The sequence below is a fragment of the Ursus arctos genome, unplaced genomic scaffold, assembly GCF_023065955.2.
Source record: "Ursus arctos isolate Adak ecotype North America unplaced genomic scaffold, UrsArc2.0 scaffold_8, whole genome shotgun sequence".
Lineage (NCBI taxonomy): Eukaryota > Metazoa > Chordata > Mammalia > Carnivora > Ursidae > Ursus > Ursus arctos.
The window spans coordinates 71,447,904-71,473,297 of NW_026623100.1; the positions used below are offsets into that span (position 1 = coordinate 71,447,904).

Here is a 25,394-nt window from a genome sequence, read left to right on the forward strand (position 1 = left end):
TAATATAATAAAAAATATTTTAAAAAAAGATATGCATATGTGGGAATATGCCTTTAACTCAAGTTCTTCTTAGTTCAAAAATTTATTCTTAATACAATTGGCTGGATGAATTTTGAGATTTTTAATTCTTGCTTTTTGTCACCATGCCTACAGGATACACAGCCCCTCACTGGACTGCTCCCTGGCTAATCTCCTCCTCAGTTTTTGGCTTCTCTTCTATCTATGTTTAGACATCTGAGCTCATCACCACACTCCCCTTTCTCCAACTGTTGTTGGGTTCTTTCCCATGCCCCGGCTTGCAAGCTGGACGGCCATCCAGCAGGATTTTCACTACAGGAAGACGGTATCTCAATAGCAATAGGGCTCTTCTCAGCCAGAACGAAAAGGAGTATCTTCTCTTCTTCTCAGCCAACACGGGGGATTTCTGGAGCATTGTAGCCAAATGTGAGATGATTCTTTATCAGGCTCGATGGTCTAATACTATCTTCCATTTTTTGTGATGTTCCCTTTTGAGATGCATTTTTCCCATCTAACATCTAACGGTAACATTGCAGTTTTCATATTCCACCACTCCAGAGGGGGGCATTCACACAGACTGCAGTGAGAACGGCACTCCCTTGAAGTTTGCAGTGTGCAGCCCAATGGTTGTCTTGTGGCATGTATATTCCTAGACTCATTGTTTATTAGCACTGAAAGGGAGAGTATAAATAGTCTACTCCTACTTTCACCGTTTACAGGTGAGGAACTGAGGCCCAACAATGGAGGGTCTTAGGTATTTTCATACAACTAGTTATTTGCTGAGTGGATATACGAATTCATGCATAGACCTCACATCTCCTCACTATAATCCACACTGCAAGCTAAAGCACTTGATGGGGGATAAACTTTTTTTAACATATAAAGTTATTTAAAGATAATTGTTTGATTAAATTTAAGACCTACTTTGACCAACACAGATATCTTCATTATTTAAAAGCCATTGATAATTGAACTAAAATTAAAATTTTATTCCAAAATTCCCTGCATGAAGAAATGAATGCTATTCTTTTGGGGGGTGGCAGAAGGAGAAGGGGAGAACGAGTCTTAAGTAGGCTCCATGCTGGGTGGAGTTTGATCTCACCACCCTGAGATCATGAGCTGAGCTGAAATCAAGAGTCAGAAGCTTAACGGACTGAACCACCCAGATGCCCTAAAATGAATGCTATTCTTAAGGAGGAGTAGTAATAGCATGGAACATAGAAGAATGAGCTTATAAAAATACTAAAAGAACACCCACAGTGATTTCTTAAAAACTATCCAACCTTGGGCAAAACCTACTTTTCAGATGCTATTCACTAAATGGCATAAGATTTATCTTTGATAGCTAGCTTATTTTCTTTTTAAGATTGTATTTATTTACTTGAAAGGCGGGGGGAGAGAGAGAGAGAGCACGAGCAGGGGGAGGGGCAGAAGGAGAAGGAGGAAGCAGACTCCCTGCTGAGCAGGGATCCTGAAGCCAGACTCCATCCCAGGATCAGACTCATCCCAGGACCCCGAGGTGATAATCTGAGCCAAAGGCATTTGCTTAACCAACTGAGCCACCCAGGTGCCCTAGCTTGCTTATGTTTTAAAAGAGAGGACTTGCAGCCCCCTGTGCTAGGAAGAACACTGGGCTGGAAAGTAGAGGGTTGACATCCCTAGAACTGGCTATTCTTGACCTAGACATGTTTATTCCCTTCTCGGGTCCTTGACTTACCAGGTTGTGAAGAGGTCAGACTATCCCTAACGATTCTTATCATCTTTAATATTTTACAATTCATTTTTCTAGAATTAGGTATAAGGTAAAGACATGACTGTAGTAATAGGAATCTCTGAAGACTAAAAGATGGATATCTAATTTTCAGACCTTTTGCCTATATCTCTTTTTAATGGGATCATTCTGCTGTACTACTCATAGCTAATATCCGATTCTCTCCTTACAGTCTACCAGACGGAGCTACAGTGTAATGTCCTGGTTCCTCCCTCCCATCGCTATCGCCCTTTTCTGGATCTTGGAACTGTCTCAGCCTTGAAGCAGCTTGCTGGCTCTGAGCTGGGCATTTGTTTACTTCGTGTTTTCCTCCATCTGAGAACTCTCATCCAGGACTCTCTGTTCTGTGTTCATCGGCTCCCTGCTCTCTGTGCTCCCAGCCTCTTCACTGATTATTCACTTGCACGGTTTCCCTTCGTGGCTCATCTTTTTCATTTGTTTCTTGATGTTCACGTCAGTATATTTAAAATCAGGCCTGGTATTTTGGGAATCTTTCTAACAAAACTTTGTTTATTTTTTCCTTTCTTCTTTCTCTCCTTGTTTGATCATCTGTGCCTCTCCTATAGTTTGATTCCAGCAACAACTGCAGGAAAGTTATCAACGCGGTCTAAAATTTCCCCATTTGTTTATTGGAAACTTACTTCTCGCTCAAGGTCTTCTTATTCTCAGGGGTGTCATCTTCCACGTGGCATCTCTTGGTTTCTGAAACTTCCTCATCTCATAAACCAGAACACAACAGTCCTCAATGTGGTAGGCAAAATTTCTGAAATGACCTCCTCCTCTCCTAAATATCCTGATTTAATTTTCCAAACCTGCGAATATGATGATATACCATGTTGTGATTTTGTGTTCTGCTGTATGGCACAGTTGCCCCTAAAACAAGGAGATTATCCAGGTGGGCTTGACATAATCACATGAATCCTTAAAAGCAGAGGGGTGGTTGGAGATTTGGAGCGTGAGGGCAGCTGCCATGAAGGTGAAGGGGCCAGGTGGAAAGCAGGAGGGGGAATGTCGGTGGACAGATGAGCCAACGAGATGGAGACCCTTGTCTAACCAGTAACCACAAGGAAGTAAATTTGGCCAACAACCTGAATGGGTTTGGAAGCAGAGTTTTCCCCACAGCCTACATATGAGAGCCCCATCTGGCCCTACCTTGACTTCCTCTGGTGGGACCCCCAAGCAGAGAACCCAATTACCCTGTGCTCAGACCTCCGACCTACTGAAATTGTGACATAGAAATTAGTGATGTTGAAGTTGGTAAATTTGTGGTAATTTGTTACAAACAATAGAAAAGCAATATTCCCAGCTGTTGCCCTGATTGATGCTTCTCTCTTCCTGTTTCTGGATCCAGTACCTACGGAAGCCGGATCTTTGGGTTCATTGAGTTAAGTCTGCTTGAACCATAAGTTCTCCGAAAGACCGAGGGTCTGGGAAGCTTCTAATGAATATTTTAAATAATGTTAATTTATGGGCTACAGCCTTCCAATTATGGAATGAATAAGTCATGGGAATAAAAGGCACGACATAGGGAATGTAGTCAATAGTATGGTAAAAATGTTGGGTGATGACGGATGGTAGCTACACTTGTGAGCATAGTATAATGAATAGAGAAATTGAATCACCATGTTTTACACCTGAAACTAACGTCACGTTGTGTGTCAACCATACTCAATAAATAAATAAATTAAATAATTCTAATTTAGAGTTGCAATATTGCCTTATTTGAAGACAATTGGGAACAACCTGGCACAGAGTTTCTGTTACTCAGTTACCAGTAACTAAAATCTCCAAATTAGCAAATTATGCCCTAACCTCATTTAATGACAGTGGGGTGGAGGAGGAGTGTGGAAAGAGGGTGTGAATGACGATGGACCAATCACATTAAAAATGAGTCTCCTACTGCAATTTTAAAAGTAAATAAAAAAGAGTAAGAACAATCTGGAAAAGTAAAAGGAGGCTAGACTGGAATAGAATCAGAAATATTGTAGACAAGTTGATGGATAAACTCAGAGAATTTGATTCAAACTGCTTATAAAATAGCCATTGCCTTTGGAGGTAAAGGGAATTAGGTTGGAGAGAAAAAAAAAAATCTACATATTTAGACAATATGGTATGTCTTTTCTTTCTGCCTCACTCCAAAGTGAGGGATAAACTCAGAAACTGTAGAGATAAATTGTATTTTTATGCTGATGATTTGAATCTGTGATGTTAAACACAAGTTAACAGAAGAATAAGATTAAAGATAAAAGAAAGTCGGCTGTGAGAGACTTCCGCATCAGATTGCCCTGAAGCTTTGAAACTCTCAAAAGGATTTCACCTAAAAAAGTCAATAAAATGAGGTTCAAATGCCTTGTTGATGAATAAAATTGGAAGTATTCAATTTGGAAAGCATCTTCAGTAAAAAAAAAAAAAAAAAAAAAGAAATCTAAATATGTCAAACAAAATCAAGTTTTAAATTTATGGATCTGGCGATTTTTAACTAAGTGTTTTCATTTCTATAGATCTGTCTCAGAATGGCATAGCACTTGTGTATCAAAAATCATCATTATGCAAACAAACTTATTTTTATAGAATAAAAATATAATAACATGTCTGTGTAGCAACACTTGTGGCCCATGGCTTGCAAGTACGGAGAATAGTAGAAGCCATCTATGAAACCAGGGACTTGAAAATTTCAGATTGAGGGAACTATTAAGGATTGTGTTCAGACATTTCCCTGCGATTGGGCAAAGTCAAGTTGTGACAGCTTCTAAAAATAAATCTCTGGGTGGGTGTCCCCAAGTGGGGGCCATGGCAGTCCAGGGTCAGTGCACTGGGGTATACAATGAATGAGAGGTCTGGAGATGGCTGGCCTGCACTGGAGGCTCAGAGAGGGGATAAGAGGACCACTGGGACTTGAAATATGAATACTAATGAGTCAGGTGAGGTGGGGAAGTGGTGGGGAGGAGAGCATTCCAGGCAGAGAAAACAGAATGGGGACTTAGGTGGCTCATGCTACTTTTTTATGGGGCCTGTGATGTTGCCAACCATGATGAAAATGATATTTCCCCACATTCATAGGTAAAATGTCCATGTCTTTTCTCTTATGGTATTTTCAAAACAGCTTGTTGAGATTTATAAGGCAGGAATTTATTACCCCAGTTTTAAAGATGAAGAAATCAAAGTCCCAAGGGAATGAAGTGGCTCTCCCATACTGAATCACAGCTGACTACCTGACACAAGCTGCAAGCAGAAATGCCACGAGGAAAGAGTGTGTCATTTACATACATTTTAAATTTTTTGCATTTTTTTTACATGTTAAGTTATTTAACTGACACCATTAGGTATTATCATTAAGATCATCTCCATTTGGAAGTAAAGAAATGAACATCCGGGGATTTACATATGTATCCCAAATCAACTGGTAACTGTGAGAAAACCTTAAAAATACCTCAGAGGCCTAACCTACCCCTTAGCTGGAATGATGAAGACCTATTTGAGTGATAGAGCAAATCCCAAATTCTCAACTTCTTGAGTTAGTCCCATGGGCAAATCAAGACAACTTAAATCTATTCCACTGTAGGCTTCCTTCCTACATCACCACGTTCAACGTTGGAAGCTGCCTATGATTCACTGGGGCAAACATCAAGGTATTATCTCATCTGTCCTGTGTATATTTCAATGGTTAACAACCATTGGCAAACATTTGCTAATAGAACATTAAATATCCACCCGCTTATTGTGTCAAAGGAGAGTTCCTTCAAAGTTTTTTAGGGGGAAGATAAAAGAAATGAGAGAAAGCTTGACAGATGATGGGGGAAATAGGGAAGGGGGAGCATGGGGGATGATGGTTCCAGGAATATGGAGAAACTTGGAGGAATGCCCAGAATTTGGAGTGGGAGCTAGGGAGGGAGACACAGGGAAAATAAGGGAGGCGATAAAGACAGCCTCAAAGTGTAAGGAGGCCTTGAATGTCAGGACAGGAAGTTTGAAATTGATGATGGAGGTGTGGAGGACACAGAAGAGACATAGAGGGAAGTAGGGAGTGATGCTGTCTCGGGAGCCTGGGAGGCCTGCCACGGGCATAGGGAGGCTGGGACTTCGGGGAAGGAAGGATTGCAAGGGGAGGGAGAATTTCCAACTCTCATGTGCCTCACAGATACATTTTAAAAAAAGCACAATAAGGACTATAATGAGGAAATAAATGTCATAAAAATGTTTGATAGCAGATGGGACATAGAAGCACAAAGAAATGCCAATAACCTCCAGCCAAGAGCAATAAGGGGAAGAGTTTGGTCTAGCTGACCTCGAAGCTCTGTTCCAACCTTGCAGAGCCTGTAATTCTACACTTTGGTTCAATTCATTGAATTCCACTCGCATTTATTTGCCAGCTACCACCTATGTGTAAAACACGATGCAGTGTGTGGTGGTGGAGGGTAGGGTGGGAAGGGGATACGAGATTGAATGTAATCCCTCCTCTGAAGGAGATACGTGTGTCCTGGGGAGAAGATCTTGTAACTATAATGAGTAAATGAGCTCAGAAGATTATACATGCAGTGGAAGCCCAGAAGGGAGGGTGGACAAGCTTAGTTATCTGTGAATGTGATGGTTTTAGGGACTGACAGAGAAAGGTGAAGCCACTTATTAGGCAAAGGTAAAATCTGTCTAAAAGGGGTAAGAAACGTGCTCTGAGAATGATCATTTTGGAGGCAGAATTTTAAGATGGTTCCCAATGAAACACACTCTTGGATAACTTCCTGTCCTTGAGTGCAGGTGGGACCTGTGTCATGCTTCTAGCCAATAGACTGTGTCAGAGTGGCAGATGCCGCTCCTGATTAGATTATGTTATAGGGTAAATAAGGTGATAATCATGCATTCGAAGAAGTGAGTTGCCATTTTTGAGATGTCTGCTTGGCAAGGAACTTTGGGGCCTCAAGGAGCTGAGAGTATTTCCCAGCTGACAGTCACCAAGAAAGCAGAATCTCAGTCCTACAGCTGCAAGGGACTGCAGTCTGCCAACAAACAGGTGAGCTTGGAAAAGGACCCTGAACTCCAGAAAGGAAAGCAGCATGGAGGACACTAGACTGTAGCCTTGTAAGACCCTGAGCACAGGATCCAACTAAGCATGTCTGGATTCCAGACCAACAGAAATGACGAGATAATACAGGGATGTTCCTTATTTATTTATGATTTTTAAAAAAGATGTATTTATTTGAGAGAGAGAGAGAGTGTGGGGGAAGGGGCAGATGGAGAGAGAGGGAGAGTCTTTAAGCAGACTCCAAGCTGAGCACAGACCCTGAGATCACGACCCTGAGATCACAACCTGAGCCCAAACCAAGAGTTGGACCCTTAACAGACTGCATCACCGAGACACCCCGAGAGTTATTCTTGAAATCACCAAATTTATGGTAATTTGTTACACAGAGATAGAAAACTAATAGTACAAGCTATCATGTCTGGCTGAAGTTCTGAGTACATGTTGGGGGTCAGTGGGAGAAAAGGCTCAAAAGATAGTTTGGGATGAGACAATTCAGTCTGGTCCAAATTAGAATCTATGTAATAATGGAATCTGATTCAAACGAGAACTAAATTAAATTCCAGTTGGGTAGGATAATGTTGGGGACACTGTGTGAGCCGCCACGTTCTGTGGTGATGATAGGGGCATGGTTTGGGGAATAGGTGGTGGAGTAAGCATGGAAAAGCAGGTAGCAACCAGCACCATCCTATCTTTCTAGCACCTGCCTGGCATGTGGCTGCAGTTTGCAGCCGTTGTGACGACGTACTCTGTGACTGTACCACTCCCTTCTAAGTTCCCAATGTATGTGTCAAATCGCTATGTTGTACACACAAAATTAAAGTAATATGTCAATTATATGTCCATTAGAAAAAAGCCTGAGCACCTGCTACTAGAAGGCACAAGGCAGGAGTGAATTATGACTATACAAAACTGCCACGGAATCCTAGAAGTAGGAGGTGGGTGGAAGCCTTCAATACATCTCTCTTCTTCTATTTATATAATGTGTAGAGTTAGGAACTCTACTAACAAATCAGTCACTGCCATAGAAAGACTGGGTTGTTAGACCTTGTCAATCATGAGAAGACTTTCTTAATCCGAGCTGTAATTTCATGGAATCACAATTGTCAGAGATGAGAAGTACTTTTACAATTATTAAAAGATGAAAAAGTGAAGACCCAAAGAGGAGACGGTAATTGTCCAATCTCCCAGAGTCACTCCATGCGAGACCACATACAACCAGCACCCCTCCTACCACCAGACAAATGAAGGAGGAAGGGTTCATTTAAAGATGTCAACTATTGGGAGTGAAAAGTGGCCAACTCTACCTTCTGAATTTATATACAAACCTCATCATTGCCCAAACCCGGCCATGGCTACCAGATAGAGTATCACGTTTGCTGGGAGTGCAGTCACCTCCCTGCCCTCTGTTCTTCTTGACTACTTCCATTCCCATTTATTTGTTTTATATGTGCTTATTGCATAACTTTCTACCTTTCCCTTTACAAAAGCACTGCTAACAGCTGGCTTGACCAGTCCTGAGTGAAGAGAAAGAAAGGGAGCATATAATGTGAAGCCTCAGATTTTTTTTCTGACTCATTAACATTAAAAGCACTTTATCAAACTGTGTGCACCCAGACATATTTTCCTGGATTGGAACGCTTTGGCCAGTCCAGTCCTACAACCACCCACCCGTTAAACACAGACCGATGTCCTGGAAGGAGGTCAGTGACTATCTCAAAACGAAGCGAAGTCCCTGTTGCCAGGATGGCCGCGTGGAGCCCTCTGCGTTCTTCTGTAGACTCTGTCGAAGGCCTCACCTTATAGGAGATGACAAATAGCCACTCGCTAATAGCAGAATTGCCCCTGGGAGGCATTCCCGGGAAAGAGCATAAAACCACAATCAAATGAGCATGCTGCTTCCCATGTTAAGTACACAGTGAGGGGCTCACGTGTGGGCTTTGGCCAGAAGTCTGAAGCTCCAGATAGACGGTTGGGCCGCTGGTGCCCCTAATGACTTCACTGGCCTTGACATGTGAGGAAGCAGGACATGTACCCATTAGAGGCAAATTTTTATTAGAGTGGCCATTCCAGGGATTATTAGCAACTTGTAAAGAATGTAATTACCACTTAAGCTCTATTCAGCTGGATACATTTTAACTCTAATTGAAAACAAATGTATGCTTCACTGTATGGTTGGTTAAGCCCCACGATTGTGACTGTTATCTTATTATTTGCCATTAATTAAAACAACATGTGCTGGGATTTATTTGCAATCATGCAGTTGCGATTTGATGAAGGCTCAAAACAGACCTGGTCTCTGTTTAGTGTTTGCTTTGCAGCGTCCAGCTCAGCGTGAGCCACTGTGAGTTTTGCCACAGCATTTTCAGACCCACAGAAATGATGAGATAAGATATAGGCGCACTTTTGTTTCCATTCTTTTTAAAGAACATTTTATTCTTTTACCCCCGATATTTATTTATTTATTTATTTATTTATTTATTTATTTATTTATTTATATTATGTTATTTTTTTTTAAGGTTTTATTTATTTGACAGAGACAGCCAGCGAGAGAGGGAACACAAGCAGGGGGAGTGGGAGAGGAAGAAGCAGGCTCCCAGCGGAGGAGCCTGATGTGGGGCTGGATCCCAGAACGCCGGGATCACACCCTGAGCCGAAGGCAGACGTTTAACGACCGCGCCACCCAGGCGCCCCTGTTATGTTATGTTATGTTATGTTATGTTATGTTATGTTATGTTATGTTATGTTGTTATGTTATGTTATGTTAGTCACCATACAGTTAAACTCCTCAAACTCTTCCTTACTCTTATGTACCAGGAAGGCCGTTGATGGCTATGGCCACCTGAACATTTTAATCTTGATGACTTTCAGAAGAAATCAGTTTCTAGCTTTTGATCATTAAGAGGAGTGTTTAGGGCTTTGAGCGCCTTTGAATATTGTGTCTGTTTTTAACCACATGCAATTGTCAAGGACCTCATAGTTGTTTTTGTTTTTTTTTTTTTTAACCTCAGCTTGTATATTTCATCCCAGTGTGCTGGGAAATTTGATTTTAGGAGAATTTGATCTAATTACATAACTTGCCTTCTGAGACTGCATTTCAAGGCCTAGATTTGAAAATGAGAGCCCTGGCTCGAGCTCCCTAGTTTGCTGTGAAATCAGGAAGTGACTTCATATCTTTGGACTTTAGTTTTGCCATCCATAAAACTGGGAAAACAAATCTGATCTTATCTACCTAGCAGGGATATGTTGAGACCACAGGAGATGACAGCAGTGGAAGGGCTTTATATCTGCAAGGAATATTACAGAGGTCAGGATCATAATGATGAGAGTCTTCTTCTCACTACAGACCCATGAGTTTGGTCTCCACTGAATCCAGCAAGGTCACCACACTATCAGATGCTCAGTAATGTTTTCTGAAATGCAGCCATGGTTTCGTGGTGTAGTCCGTAATGGCCACCGTGATGCATTAGGACAGGCACCCAGAAATGAGTCTCAGCCACAGATGGGGGGATTTGTGCATTTGAAGGGAAGTGCCCAGTCTTTGAGATGCTGAGCTGGTGGAATCCTTCCTGTAGAGTACTCTCCAACTGCTGTTGTTTTCTACTTGGTCTTCCACTGGCTTTCCTTCATCCTCCTTCTGTGGCCGTCTAAGGGTTTCTCTCTGGGCATTATCCTGTTTCACATTCCTTGTCATCATCATCCTTATTGTCAGTTTAAGGTATATCTCTGAGCTTCCAGAGGCTTAGCTACACCCAAGCTTACCTCATATGTTGTAGGTTCCAACAACCATACAATATGATAATGGGAGATGTTAGCCCAAGGGGAAGGGCCTGGAAGCATGACCGGCCAAGCTACAGAGAGGACAGAGCTCAGGATTCTAAATTCTGTGATAAGGCTCTATAATAAGGTTCAGACAGAGATGGGGAAATTTGATTCTAAGAAAACACACTTGAGGAAATCAAAGTTAATTAAAGATCAAGTTGTGCAAGAATGACCATTTGTAAAGCAACCACCGGATCAGCATGGCATATAGATCTGATCCTTGTCTATCCGTCAGAGCTGGCTGTTGTCTAACCCCCAGATCGGGTGCTTGTCTACCTTCCCACCTTGGTTTATCAGCTCCTCTCACCACTCCTTACTCAATACATACGTTTCCTCTGTATTTGAACCCCCTGAAATTTCCCCATGCTCCGAACGTGCAATGTTTTTAGGCCTTTGTACATTTTTTACATGTTATTTGCCGCCTCTGCCTGGAATATCTCCCTCCTGTCTCCACCTCAGGGGTGGTGGTGTGATGTTTGCCTCCTCCCCATGAGTCCCTTGAGAGCTGGAACTTGTCTTATTTGCTTCTATAGTTTCAAAACTCAGGTGCTGGCACGGAGTGTGCATGGACTGGATATAGGTATAGATCACTGGTGTCCGATAATACTTTCTGTGATGATGGGAATGTTCTATATCTGTGCTATCCAATCCAATAACCACAAGCCATGGGAATCAAATCAAGGAAGAGGGGGTGAACTGCTTTGCCTCGGCTGCAGAAGCCGCCTGAATATGAGACAGCGCTATAAGGCCCCTTTTCTGGGTGGAGTCATCTTGCCTTTGGCACAATCATTCCTACAAGGCCAGGGAAGGTACAGGGCAGCCAGGGAGACAGAGCATGTCTGGGTCGGGGAAGAAAAAGAGCACTGCAGGGTCACCAGCTGGAACAAACTGAAACTGAACACAGCTGGAGGTCATGCTACATGCTTTCCAGATGCCTCCCTGGAACGGGTTCCTATTATATCTCTACAAAGGAGGTGCTTGAAATAAAAATGAAATCACCACGGCTCCATGGCCATTTAAGTATGACTCTCTAGAACCATAGTGTCCAAGCTGGGGGTACCTCAGTAGTCACTACCCAGAGGGGTTCCTACAGCTTCAGAAAATCCATGAGTCCCCTGAATTATAGGTAAACATTGCGCGTGTAACTATTTTCCAGAAAGATGGCTCTCAGCATTCACAAAAATCTCTATGAGATTTATAAATCAAAAAAGATTTGGAACTGCTGTTGTATCTCATATCTCACCTTCCATGTCCTGTATGGAGAACTTGAGAGCAAAAATGCCATTTCCCAGCTCATGCACTGAGTCAGTGGGAGGTCAAGGGTGGGAGAGAAGGCAACCAAGGATACAGCTGAAAGTTACTCATTAGAGACCCTGTCCTGTTTGCCTGATTATCATCAGCACCTTTTGGAAGTAGTTGTTCCAATCCATATTCACCTATTACGTTCACATCAACCTTTATTTTTTTCAGTCTTCACAATATATCATGAGAAACTTTGTTATGCCTGGTTGAATAGTGGAGCTAATGTCAGAGCTTCATGATTCCCAGTGGCCACTGAGAACTGTAGAATTAGCAGAAATGATCTGTGCATTCTTGCACAAACCGAATATTATCTGTGGACTAAAAAATAAATGTATGTTTTCCATATATGTATGAGAACCTTGAAATAAATGCATACACTGTGGGGATAAACAAAACACACACACACACACACACACACACACACACACACACACAATGGCAATTGGAGCTCTAAGCTTTGAAATCTTCTGATGCCATAGGAGCCCTCACACTCACAGGGGTACGAACCCCTGAAGTGTGCCTCCTGCATTTCCCTGGGTCTGGCAATCCTGAGGAATGGAGTTCAAATTGATGTGTTCTTAATAAAATTATTGTTTCAAGTGCTTTCTCTATTCCCCAAATCAGAGTTAGCTACTGGCATTTCTCAGGTGTGAAGACACCCCATCCTACAACAAGGGCCCCTGATTCTGCCAGGCCTCCTCCACTTCACTAAGCACCTGGGCTTCTGACTTTTAGCATGGTAGGGAATAGGTCCTATCATTTTTAGGGATATTGGCCTCATCATTGGGCAGATGGGTTAGGGTTAGAATATCTTCATCAAAGTTGGGGACGATTGGGATAACTATGTAGTCTGATGGGAAGGTGGCCGAGGGTTGATTGGATCACATGCTGCCAACTGAGTGGCAGACATACTGTCTCATCCAAGGTCCCAGAAGGAAACATGGCCAGTGCAGTCTGCCTGGTTTACTTACAATGGAGATGCCATTTATTATGCCCTCTGCTTTGTTTATTCTCATCAGGGCTTTTCATCAATAAAAACTAGCTTATGAGTTGTACAGTTATGAGCATTTAAAATGTACACTTTGGGACAGACCAGTTGTTTCACATCATAGTCTTTCCCCTACAGACTTCAGTTAAATTCTAGGCCAAGAAAGACCCAAGGGACAAGGACCACACACTGTACTTTAAACTGTGTTTGAGGAGATGATGGATTGTGCCCTCACAGTAGCCAGATTCTTAAAGAATGCTCCCTGCCCCATCCCCCTCGCCCCCGCCCAAGACATTTCCACTCAGTGTTGTTTGTTTAGACATCTACAGACAGGCACCCCATTCAGAAAGTAGAGCACAGAGGGCCTCCTTCTGCCCGAGTGTCTCAGAAGTAGATGGAGAAGTGGCCCTGGTCCTTCTCTGTGAAGCATAGGACACATCTCCTCATGAAGGCTCTGGGGTTGCTCTCTGAAAGGATGTCCCCTGAGGGAAGTGAGCACCACCAGGGAACATTTTTTGATTGCTCTCTGTTACAAGGAAGTAGGCTCACTGAAGAAACACACTGAGATCTTGCTGAGGGTTTATTAATAGAACTGAGTGGCTCAAATCTACCAGCTCTTCTCCTCGGCCAAGCTTGGCAGTGTCTCACACCCTCCCAGGGCTGGCATAGGCTCCAGTGCTCTCTGCCCTTCCCTCTGCCAACGGCACCCCCGGTAACCTCACCGTCCCTTTTCTTCTCTACTATGATGCCGCTCCCTCCGATATCTTCTGTCCTTTCAGTCATCCATCTCTCAACACAAATGGGTTTACAGACTTTTTTTCCCCCCCAGAAAGTAGTTTTGGCAGTGATGTGTGGGGCACAATCTGGGGTATTTTGATTGCTGCTGAGAGAAGACAAAAGATGATGCTATCCGTGTGAGAGAAATGATGGGAAATGAGGATGAGAACTCTGTTAGTAGCCTACTGTAGGATTCATAAGCAAGAGTCCCTGCTTGTTTTCTGGGAGTCAAGCTCCAGGTGTGAGAAGTTACCAGGACCTCCCGTGATTGGAATTGCGAGTGAATGTGGAAAACCAGTAGCACTTCACATCGTGGGCTTTTCTGTGAGAGAGTCTTGCTCTTTAGGTGCTAGGCATTTGGAATAGACAACTGCAGACTCCACTCCTATCTAAGGCAGGCTTTCAGAACACCTTGATTTCAGAATACCCTGTTCAGGGTATACTCCTGGAAAGAGAGGGAAGCAGCTTACAAGGTTTACCCAGTTTCTAAAGAAAGAAACCAGCTTTGGAGGTCTGGAATGATGTGGTTCAGATGAAAAGATTGAAGAATGTCATAAATGCCAGGAAAATCTGGAGTATGAGACTTTTACAGATGCCCTAAAGATCTCTCAGCCCGGCAAAACTGGCTGATAACTGCTCTCTCCTTATCAACAGATGAGGTCTTCTGGAACTCATTCAGAAAATAGTTCATAGTGGACCAGTTGCTTTTAACGATGGGATGGTTGAAGATTTTTCAGTATAGACTGAACTTTTACAGAGAACGTTTCTGAATATAGGTTTTAAAAGATGGGTGGTTATTTCAGTTAGCAAGTATTTGGTGAGCACTTAAATGGATCAGTAACCCAATGTGAAAACAGACTTGGCTCTGAGAGCTAGGCCCACCCGGACTTAGATGGGTTCTGGAGAGCAAAGCTGGCTGTTGGACTGAAAGGGAATCCAGCACAACAGTCTCCTTCAAACAAAGTCACTGAAAATAGAAAATAAGCTACGATAATAGCAATGGAAATATACATTTTTGGTTCTGAAAAGAAAGAGTTCTTATGACGATCCTAGAAGGGGAAAACATTTTAAAAACAAACTGGATTTGTTTGCTTGATTTTCCTCATTTTGGAATGAAAGAAATTTAGAGAAGGTAAAGGAAAAATTGGGTGAGACCCCAACGGCTTAATTCCAAGTCTAGAGTTATTTCCCTTCCTCACCTAACCATCACTTTCTTCTTGCCATCTTGAGATTCCCTTAATAGTTTTTAGTTTATTGTGCAGAAACTCTGAAGAGGCCAGGATAAAGCAGAGAGGAAGTCATCATTTGGCCACCTGTGGGCGTCTGGGCTTCTTACTCCCTCCAATGGAAGCGTGGGCTGCTTCTGATTGGGTGGCATGCTATGACAGCAAGCACAGAAGGTTTCTAGATGACTCAAAAATTCCAGTTAAATCTGGTCACCTCCTCAGAGGGTTTTATTTTCAACTTGTATTTTTTCCATAGGAACAATAAAAGAGCTACGGTTTGATCCTTTCCTCCCCCTCCTTCAGGCAGCTGTGTCTCCCTACATATCGTGAAGAACAGGACAGTGCCTCCGATGCGCTGGTGGCTGGCCCCCATGCAGACCGTGAGGGGACTGAGGCAATGGTGCTGTCGGGAATCATGGGATGGAGGCTCAGCAGGAGAGAACAGGAAGTCTAAGGTAAAGCACAGGGATAAAGGAACAACTTTGGGTAGGGCCAGGGTTTTAGGTGTCAGAGTAAGAAGTCACAAGAAACTCCTCTTAGAAACCCTCTTTTCTGACCTATCAGAGTAATGAGATTTTTATTATCACATTGGACCCTGAGATAAAATTCTTCCACCAGGAAGAGAAGGATGACAATTTTATCAGTCATTAATTTTGGTGAGCACATTTGGGTTTTATTCCTAAAAACTGAATGGAAAAACAGCTGGTAAATGGGCTTTTTTTCCCTTTTTATCAGCAGACTCATATATGCTGTCAGTTCTCAACTTTCTGTTCCCACACGAGTGTTGAACTTATGTTGGTTTCTGCAAAAGACAGAGCATCCCTCTCAAGGCTTTGGCTCACTATGAGCTATAAACTACCAATCCAAGGCAAAGGCTGGACAAATGGGCAGAATGGGGAGTGCATATAGGAACAAACTTTTGGGAAGCTTTACTGTTGATGGTTCTTGGGTTGGAAGTCGTTAAGGGACTCTTGTAGCGGTTGGTCTTGAACACCCTCAGTGACTCCCATGGTGGCTTGTACTTCTGCACTCACACTCACCTTGGTTCCAGCAGTGAGACCTAAAAATACTGGCATTTTCCAGGATTCTCTTCTATAAGAGCAAAGAAAAGCTGTCCTGCGCCCACTCACATGTTCCTTCTTATTTTATCCCTTGTCAAGGCCTCTAGATAATTCTGGCAATTGCAGGCTACCTCAGAATGTGGCTGTTTTCCGTTTGGTTTCTGGGTCAGGTTGAGGTGATGTTTGTGGAGGATTCTTTCCATTCTCATACTGGGCTATCATGGAATTCACAAACTGGGAATGCCTGGGTCCTAACAAAGTTATGTTAAGGAAGGGAAAAATAGCATTGGTATGCATTTGACAAATATTAAGTTATTTAAAGAGGGCTAGGTGTTGGAAATAGAAAGAACTAGATAATCCCTGCTATAGAGAGGCCCACAGTGTGGTGGGAGAACAGACGTATAAACAGATGATCACAAAACTGGTATGTTGCTAATAGACAGGTATGCATGGAGAAATGATGGTAGTGTAGAGCGTGAAGTCATCTCCCTTAGGAGCAGGAGTAATGAAACAGTTGAGACCTAGGTTGAACTATAAGGAACGATCTAGGGTTCACCAAGATGGGAAAGGGGTAAAAAAAATTACAGGCAGAAAACACAGCGTGTACAACACTTCAGAAATGGACATTATGGCTAATCTACCACGGTAACTCAAGTGGGATAATGTGAAGATTGCATTTCCCTCTAAAATCATTGTGATTTCCCTTCCACTTATTGGGTTTTTTTCATTTTGAGTGACAGATAGATATGGGGGGAGAGAGAAAGAGAGAAACAAGATCAATTTACTGGACCATTGCTCGTATTACCACCACATAGAAAAAAGATGAGAAGAATCTCCTTCAAAATCTTTGGTGCAAACACCCAGTAACTTCCCATTGCTGAAATTGTGAAATTGAGCCTGGAATGGAACTTTCTATATCAAACCTTAGTCATTGGGTCAGAACGGCACTTCATGGAATCCCTGAGACTACCGAGCTCAGGATTCACTCCTTCTGTTTTCTCCATGCCAGCGAGGTACCACACAATGGAGTTCTGTGATCTGGAGAGTGTATGAGCGTGGTGTTGTCCCATGAGTGACCTCAAGTACATGAACTGTGGGAAAGGTGTTCCCACAGGGTAGACGCCATTGACGCCATGAAGCTCCCAAGGGAGGCAGATTTCTTGGCCCATGAAGTTTGGTAAAGGGCCCTAATCCCTCGGTAGCTGTCCACAGAAGGCCTCTCCCTGAAGAACAGGCCCTGGATGAAACATAATTTATGGACAGCGGAGTAGCACCAAGGAAGGACCCGGTCTCTTCTTTGATCCCAGACTCTGAGTAACTCCCCTGGGAAGACTGCCTGACTGTGGCTGTCAGAGATTGTGTCCAAATTCTAATTTGAAAGGAGCAGCAGAGAGCCAACTGCAGGTGTGGGCATGCCCCTTCCTTCCCCCGCAGCCCTTCTGGAGGAGGCTATGCTTTCTGAGAAAAGCTTAATGAAAAGGATCAGGCTCACCCAGAGGCCCTGCTGTGCAGGGAGATTGCTTCCAAGAAGCGATTCATTTTTAGTTTAACAACTGTGCGTTTGGTCCCCACACAATTTATCTTCATGCAAACTCACATACCTGTGTGCCAGATGTGCACAGCTGTATGCGAGCAACTGCTGATCTATCTGGATCCCATGCCAAGTGCCTGTTTCTTTAAATTAGGGTGGGTTGGGATTAGGGCTGTGTGAAAATGTCATTTTGAAACCAGAAACCAAGCGAGCCTCGGCTACATGGGGGTTGGAGCATAGCATGATGATGAACCAAGGTTGAATTAGTCTTTTCCAGGACCCCCCAGAACCTCCCCCTTTCACGACCTCTGAAATTCAGCTGCGTTCTGGGTCTGCAGAGGTTAGGCTATCTGGAGACTTGGTCCTGCCGAAGTGTGCGGCCCTTGTAAATGCTTGTGGTAAAACTGCAAAACCTCTGCCCAGCCCTCGGGAGCTTCTGGAGCAGAATAGAACTTGACATTTTTAGTTTGTGTTTCAGTTTTTACCCTCTGGCCTCAGAAGAAGCAAGACCACAAAATACTCAATGGTTCTAGGGGTATGGCCATGCACGGTGGAGTTAGGGGGCTGGGGCGAGGAGATGGCCTTCCCCCCGAGAACCCCAGGGATCCGCAGCACTGGTGCACGTATATCTCCCCCCTGGTCTTGCCTGTCTCTCTCTTCATGGCCAGAGTCACCGCTGAAGTGATTCAGCCATCGTCTTGTCATTCTATGATTGATGTCTTGAGTTTCCACTAATGCCAGGCGTGTGCCAGGCATCAACAGCAGGTAAAGTCCTGGACACGTAAGTGTTCACATGTTAGCTGTTGATGGGATTATTGGAGATGTACTGTTTTTTTTTTTTCCAATTTTTTTGGTGACCAGCTGCCAGGTACTATGCCCAAAGTCTCTTGTTAATTCTCACAAGTCCAGGAGGCAGGCGTTATTATTCTTATTTTACCAATAGGAAAACTGAGGCTCAGAGAGATTATAGAATTCACTCAAAAATCACATTATTGCGGTGCAGCCAGAGGGAAGATTCAGGTGAGTCTGATCTTAAATTTCGTTTTCTTTCCACCATGCCGCTGTCATTCCCTCTGCCTCGTGGCTGTTACCAGAGCCCAAAGAGAGGGCAGGTGTCTCTGTCCAGGAGTGCACTACATTTGCTCCTTTTGGCCATGACACCATCATTGTACCTGGACAGAGGCCCGCAGTGTGAGTGCCTACTTGTCGCCTCTTAGTTCCATTCTGGTTCTCCCACGGACAGCCACTGATAAGTCAGCCCATGATACACTGGCTCAGTTTGCATTTCAGCAACATTCTCTAAAAACAATAACCAGATGCAATTTGACTCACATGTGTCCACATAAGGAATCCATTCCAAGAAAAGTCAGGGGATGCACTGTGATTCCCAGTCAGATGAATGACTCCACTCTTCCCTGGGCTCATTTTAGAACTCAAAGAAGAAATAACATCTAGATTAATTTTAGAGTTCAATCTTTGAATCCGGTCTCAGGAAGAATGCAGATATAATTTAGTCTTATAATGATGACCCTTTAGATCACAGATCACTCTTGGGTAGTCGCTCCTTCTAGACACCTGCTGTACTCCAAGCAATTTCCTCTTCTCAGTTTCAAGAACTATTTCAGACTTTGCTTTCTTCCAAGCTACTTAGAAGAACCAGGCCACCATCCTGTGAGTACGCCAGGATCGTCCAGGAATTACATCATTTATTTTTCAACAAAGATTAATTTAATTTGGTTTAGTTTAACAAGAGTGTATGATCATATATTTGATAACCAAATAGATGCCTTGACGTAAATTTCAGTCCTGGTTTAGCTCTCTTCCAGTGAGAAAAACAGAGTCTCAAAGGTAATTGGTATACCACCTCTCCAAGGGGGGAAAAAAGGGTAGGCTTTCCATTTTCTTAAACATAAAACTTAAAATCCACATATAATAATAAACAAATGGTTTAAGGCATTTTATGTCATAAATGTGCTGCCATAATTTAGTTATGAATTTTCAGGTTCAGGAATTATGCTAAAACCCAAGGGTCATTATGGAATGTCTGTATATTTGATTTCCAAAGCTCCAGATAGGTTTTAATGTGTTCACTGTTATACCACTGCACTCCCCGAGCTATTTCTGTATCCTCAGAGACATGCCCTAATAACAGGCCTCCGTGTCTTCTGCTTAGTGAAAAGTGTGAATAATAGCTCGAAAAAGAATATATATATATATATATATACACACACACACACATATATGTATGTATATATATATATATTTTAACTTTAACATGTGTTCCCACATGGCCAAGTGATTGAACCTAATACAGTTAACAACTTAGGAAAGGATTCATTGAATTTTCCAGGTCTCTTCATGGCCAGCGTTACTTTGTAAAGAGACCCTAAATGTGAAATAATCAACATGTTAAAGTAATCTAGATGTTTATGATTTGATAACTCTTTGGTGCATTGTTTAACAACATGTTTTCAATTTACTTTCCTTCAAATAGCTCCAAATAACCCCGTGATTTTGGATGATTGATTATGGGAATGCTGCTTTTACTGTACATCCAAGGTAATTTTAAAATTACATCTTCTTTTCATTGTTAAGGGGTAAAATCATTTGCAGGTCTTGACATGATTTATCAGAGAAGGGGGGTAAAGGGTCAGTCTCAGCCTTGCTCCATTAGAACATTATTATGTTAGCCCAGAAGTAAAGCGTTAGACTTCGTGCCAGCTGGGTTCTAGTCCCCAGCACGCTGAACAGTCGGGTCTGTGGTCATAGCAAAGTCACTGACCTCTTACAACTCACCTTCTTTCCATATAAAGCCGAACAAAACAATTGGGATCAAAGCCTCACTTAGTGACTCTGACTTGTTGTAACTGTGGCTAGGCCTAGAAATCTGTATTTTCTATTATGAACCTGGGGTATATAATCCGATAAATTTGGAAAACACTAGATTAAATGACTTCAGTGCCTGGGTCTAAAGTTCTACAGCTCCAGAACCAAGCTTTTCTGTGGTCCAGGCATTTTTCTTTCAATACAACCATTTTATTACGTACCGGTAGCCTTACTTTAACTATATGGCGGATGCGTATGTCTCACAGACACGGCGCCCAGGCTTGTATGTAAATGCCCTGTTTAGTCCTCGTTAGAACCTTGCACTGTGAGCATATTAGCCATGGTTATGCATCCTACCTGCTACAATGGACCCCTCGATCTCGGTCGCTTCACACATCCGCGTTTTATCTTACTCGCGTAAAATCTTCCTGCATCTTATAACGGCCATGCGTGTCCTTCATGTGAAAACAAAGATCGGAGACACTGGATCTTACCTCTGGTGATGGGAAGGGATGCGTGGCACTGCTCTTCACAGCCCATGGGTTAAAATAAATCACCTGGCCCTGATCCAGCTGGAAGGCTGGGGAAATACAAAGGAGCACAGGCAGATCTGATAAACAAACGGGGGGGGGGGGGGGTGTCTAAATGTTACCGCTTTAAGAAACTGAGGCTCAGGAAACCAGTTCACAGTAGGATTGCCCTTGAAGAATGTCACTGATGAGAGTGCTACCTGGTATTTCATTCAAAAAAGGAGGCATGCATTATTCACAATAGCCAAGCTGTGGAAGCAACCTGAATGTCCATCGGTGGGTAATGCATAAAGAAAATGTGACATGGACATGCAATGGATACTAATCAGCTTTTTTTTTAAAAAAGGAAATCTTGCCATATGTGACTTCATAGACGAACCTGAAGGACATTATGCTCAGTGAAACAGGCGAGTCACAGAAAGAAAAATGGTGCGTGACTGCACCGACACGAGGCACCTAAAACAGTCAAGAGGAGTGTAGCTTGATAGTCGCCAGGAGCTAGGGGGGAGGGGGACGGGGAATTACTGTTCAACGGGTGTAAAGTTTTTCCATTTATCTTCCACCCCCCCCAAGTAAATTTTACTGAGGTAAAGGATGTCCAGCAAAAATTCATAAATACAATATAAAATTTTCTTTACGTTAAGAAAAAAGGGAGGGCTTCTAAGAATAAAACTTATGTGTTTCCTTAGAAAGAAGAGGATTTTCTTCCAAATAAATACCAAGAGAAATGATATCTTTGAAGTGGTCTTTGCTACTCTGTCTTTATATGCTGAAAACGGAAGAAATCCTTCTCCCTAAAGCAGAAAGCAGGCATGTGGTCCTACTAACGGGCCGTGAAGTCTGAGGGGACTTGCCGCGATCTAGTTTGAATGGGACTTGCTCATGACAGTGAAATAGAAACCTCAAAGTACCAAAGAATCATCCTTTCACCTGAGCTTTTTTAAGCGGTTCTAAGCACAGATTATTTCTTTACAACTGAAACCTGGGAAATAACAACTTTGTCCATTCAAAGCACACCTGTTGTAAATAGATACTTTTTTTTTCTTTCTTTCTACTTTTGACCCTGAGAAACCTCTCAATAATTCAACAAATAATTTTAAAGGCATGGAGAGATTCCAAGATCAGCAGAAATAGAATTGGGGAGGACAGGCCCTGTATTGGAGGGGCTGTGCTTCCACAGTAAAAACAACACAAAACAAAACAGAACAACAACAAAACAGACACCTAAGTCGCTGTAAGACATGAAGTAAGCGCTGCAATAATCGACGTCCGAACAGAGAAATGGAGCCTAGAGAAGGAAGTTTCCCTCTGGGTTGGAGGAGTCAGGGAGGCATCAGGGAGAGAAACTGACAATTTCTCGAGGCCCGCACAGATGAGGCATCGTTTGTCAGATCTGCAGGGTGGCGTGCACGTGGGAGAACTGTCTAGACGAGGGGAGAGCTGGAGCGGGAACACAGAGGTGGTAGAGTCTTAGCACTGGGGGCAACGCTGAGTGGGCAGCCGATGGCTGCAAATCTGGGCTTAGGCCAAACCCTCAGGACCCTAATTATCCTTGCAGAGGAGTTTGGACTTTACGCCGTGTCCACTGCAGAGACATCTACGTTTTTCAACCGGGGGTCAAGCCTGTGCTGCGGAAAAACCACTTTGGTGCCTACGAGAGGGGAGAATCTTCACTCGCACATCTCCGTGTAGCCCAGACGGACAGGAAATTGTCCCCTATTGTCTATTTTTCTCTAATATAGAATAATACTAAATTATGTGACTGTTCAGAATGAAGATGACATTCTTCCGCTTTCCCGACTGTTGGTGTGGCCGCGTGACCGAGTTCCGGGCAGTGGGACAGAACTCGCCCTGGCGGCAGCTCCGAGGTATTTTTTTTTTAAGACAGCTGGCACGCAGTTGCTTCCCTTGTCTTCTTGCTGCTACTTAAAACGCAGATGTGATGATGATTTACTTGGGCCATTTAAATGGAAAAGGTCAATTGAATGTTCTTCCATTTGAATTGCTTTTCCGCTTTTGTCAAAACTCAGCTGGGCGTATTTATGGAAGTGTATTTCTGGCTTCTCCATTCTGTTCCATTGATCTATGTACCTATCTCTGCAAATACCATGTTGTATTAATTACTGTATCAAAATAGTAAGCTTTAAGGTCAAGGAGAGTGATTTCCCCCCACTTCATTCCTCTTTTTCAAGATTCAAGATCAGTTTAAGAAATAGATTTTACCTTATAACCTGGAATGCACACACGTACACACACAAATAGAAACCCATTTCATGAAAATGATGTATCGATTATTTGTGATGTGCCCTGATTCTTTTCTAACCTATTCTCCTCCATTCTATTCTTTCATTAAAAAGTGCTCGTTATAAATTGATTTCACAGCCCACCAAATGGGTCTTCCCTCTTGCAGTTTAAAAGACGCTGTCGTAGAAGGGAGTGGGGAGGACCTACTTGCCATCAACCCACGGTATCTCCCGCCGAAAACTACAGCAAAAGTGAACCCCGCTTCCTTGATGGTGGGACAAGGCATGGGGTTGCCTTCTTCATGTTAGCTTTCTTTTCTAACTGCAAGAAGGGCTTGGAAAGAATGTACAGCCCACTTCGGGGGGTTTTCTCACTCACAGAAAGTCTGCAGTCCCTAAACATGGGATTGGTTTTCTTTGAAAATGGAAAAGCCACACAGCCTGAAATTTAAAAGCACCATGAATTGGTATTTGCTCTCAGGCTAACCAGAGGGCCAGTTCTTGCACGCATGTTATCTTATTTTGTCCTTCTCCAGCTCTAAGAGATCCGTGTTATAACGTCCATTTTACCTACGAGAAAATACAGCCTCGGAAAGGGGAAGGAATTTCTTCAGATTTGCACATCTGGCAGGCAGCACCGCTCTGACTCCAGCCTGTGCCCGCCTTCCTCCTTAGCCCCAAATCTCATGCGGGAAGCTAAACTGAGGCACTCTGCTGTGGTCAAAAGGCAGGAGCCTCTAAATAAGGATGGTTTTTTTGGATGGTTCTGAAGATGGTTCTTAAGATGATGACCTAACTCCCTGTCTGGACCATGAAACCGAGGGCCACGCCCTGAGCTGGACGGGGCCTGTATCGCCCGGGAGGACCTCATGGAAAGAGCCTCCACGCCAGCGCGGGACTGCACAGCTGGTCTTCTACACGAGCAAGGAAAAACTACAATCAGGTTTAAGCTGCTGTTATTTCGGGTTTATGTTACTCACAGTTGAATTTAATCCTAACTGATACAACCACTATCCTGCAAGAACAGTGGCAGAAAAATATATATCACATATCCATCACATAAATCTACTTTTATAAGGGAATGAAGTCAAATTATTACCCCCAATAAAAAGGTGTTTTGCAACATGACCCAGGAATTCAGAAGTACCATTTGTTCGCTGTTTCTCCCTGTCTCTCACAGACACAGCTCCCCATGGCCTCCGGGGACATACGTGAGAGCGGGCGCGTGAGGACAAAGGTGTGGTGACCCAGGGAAGGAAGAGCCTCGAAGGACGATGCCTGGATTGTCCAGGTTTGGCCAACAGCATGCTTTTTCCAACTTCACAGTTGTCAGAGGAAGAGTTTTCCTGTTTTCTCCTTTACTGAGCGAGTTTTCTGGGAGAAGGAAGGATAAAAGACAATGGCAGATAAATGGAATAGAAGAAAAATGAAATATAAACAAACTACACTCTTCACTGAACAGAAAAGTCCAATTAAAAAAAAAAAGAAGACAAATGTAGGATCCTAATTTGAACCATAGCCCCATGTCTAATGCTTTTAGCTAAGAAAAAGAGAGAAAAGCAAAAGAAATCTGAGTCAGAGGGAAGATGTCATGGTGAGTTTCGATGGGATGAATTCCTTATTAATTCTAAAGAACACGATGCAACATGGATTTAATTATACAAGTCAACCCACCCACATTCCTCTCTTGCTTTTCACACACATGGGCTTCTGAGGACGATGAAAGGTGGGTGGGGAGAAAGGGAAAAGGAGGAAGAACACAGGGTGGCTAAGGCCATGGGGAAGGCGGCTCTCCTCCAGGACGCAGCTGCTCTGGGCCTCCCCTTTCTAAACGTGCAAACCGCCGAGCCTCACTGAAGCCGTTGCCACCGTGCCCGGCCCCATCGGCCCCGTCGGCCCCGCAGGTCCATGTACCTTGGCCTCAAGGGCACTTCTATTTGGTTCTATTTACCGTGGAGGGAAAATTCTTTAAATTTTGAGGGATGGAGTGAAAGAATATCACAAAGGGGATAGATAGGAGCCTGAAAAAAATCTCAGCTGCTTTTCATTTCCTGTGGGATGCGCAACACAGTCACACCAAGATTTTCACTAAGAACAAACAAGTCTATTAAAATGCTGAACAATTTAAATGGATCAGAAATTTTAAAAAATTATATTTTAGTAACAACGTATACATTTGAGAAGTAAAACATGATGTTTAGATACCCATATCCATAGTGAAATGACGACTACGGTCAGACTAATGAGCATACCCTCTCCTCACACATTTACCGTGTGTGTGTGTG

General features: G+C 43.1%; 1 long non-coding RNA gene across 1 annotated transcript in view; it reads left to right on the forward strand.

Annotated features, from left to right (window-relative positions):
- LOC123001992 (uncharacterized) overlaps nucleotides 1-24,859 on the forward strand; it is a 274,590-nt gene extending 249,731 nt beyond the window's left edge. The window contains exons 6-8 of the long non-coding RNA XR_008958157.1: nucleotides 15,222-15,373; nucleotides 20,005-20,069; nucleotides 21,556-24,859. This is a non-coding gene — a long non-coding RNA (uncharacterized LOC123001992). The remainder of the gene's footprint in view (nucleotides 1-15,221; nucleotides 15,374-20,004; nucleotides 20,070-21,555) is intronic.
- The last annotated feature ends 535 nt before the right edge of the window (nucleotides 24,860-25,394 follow it).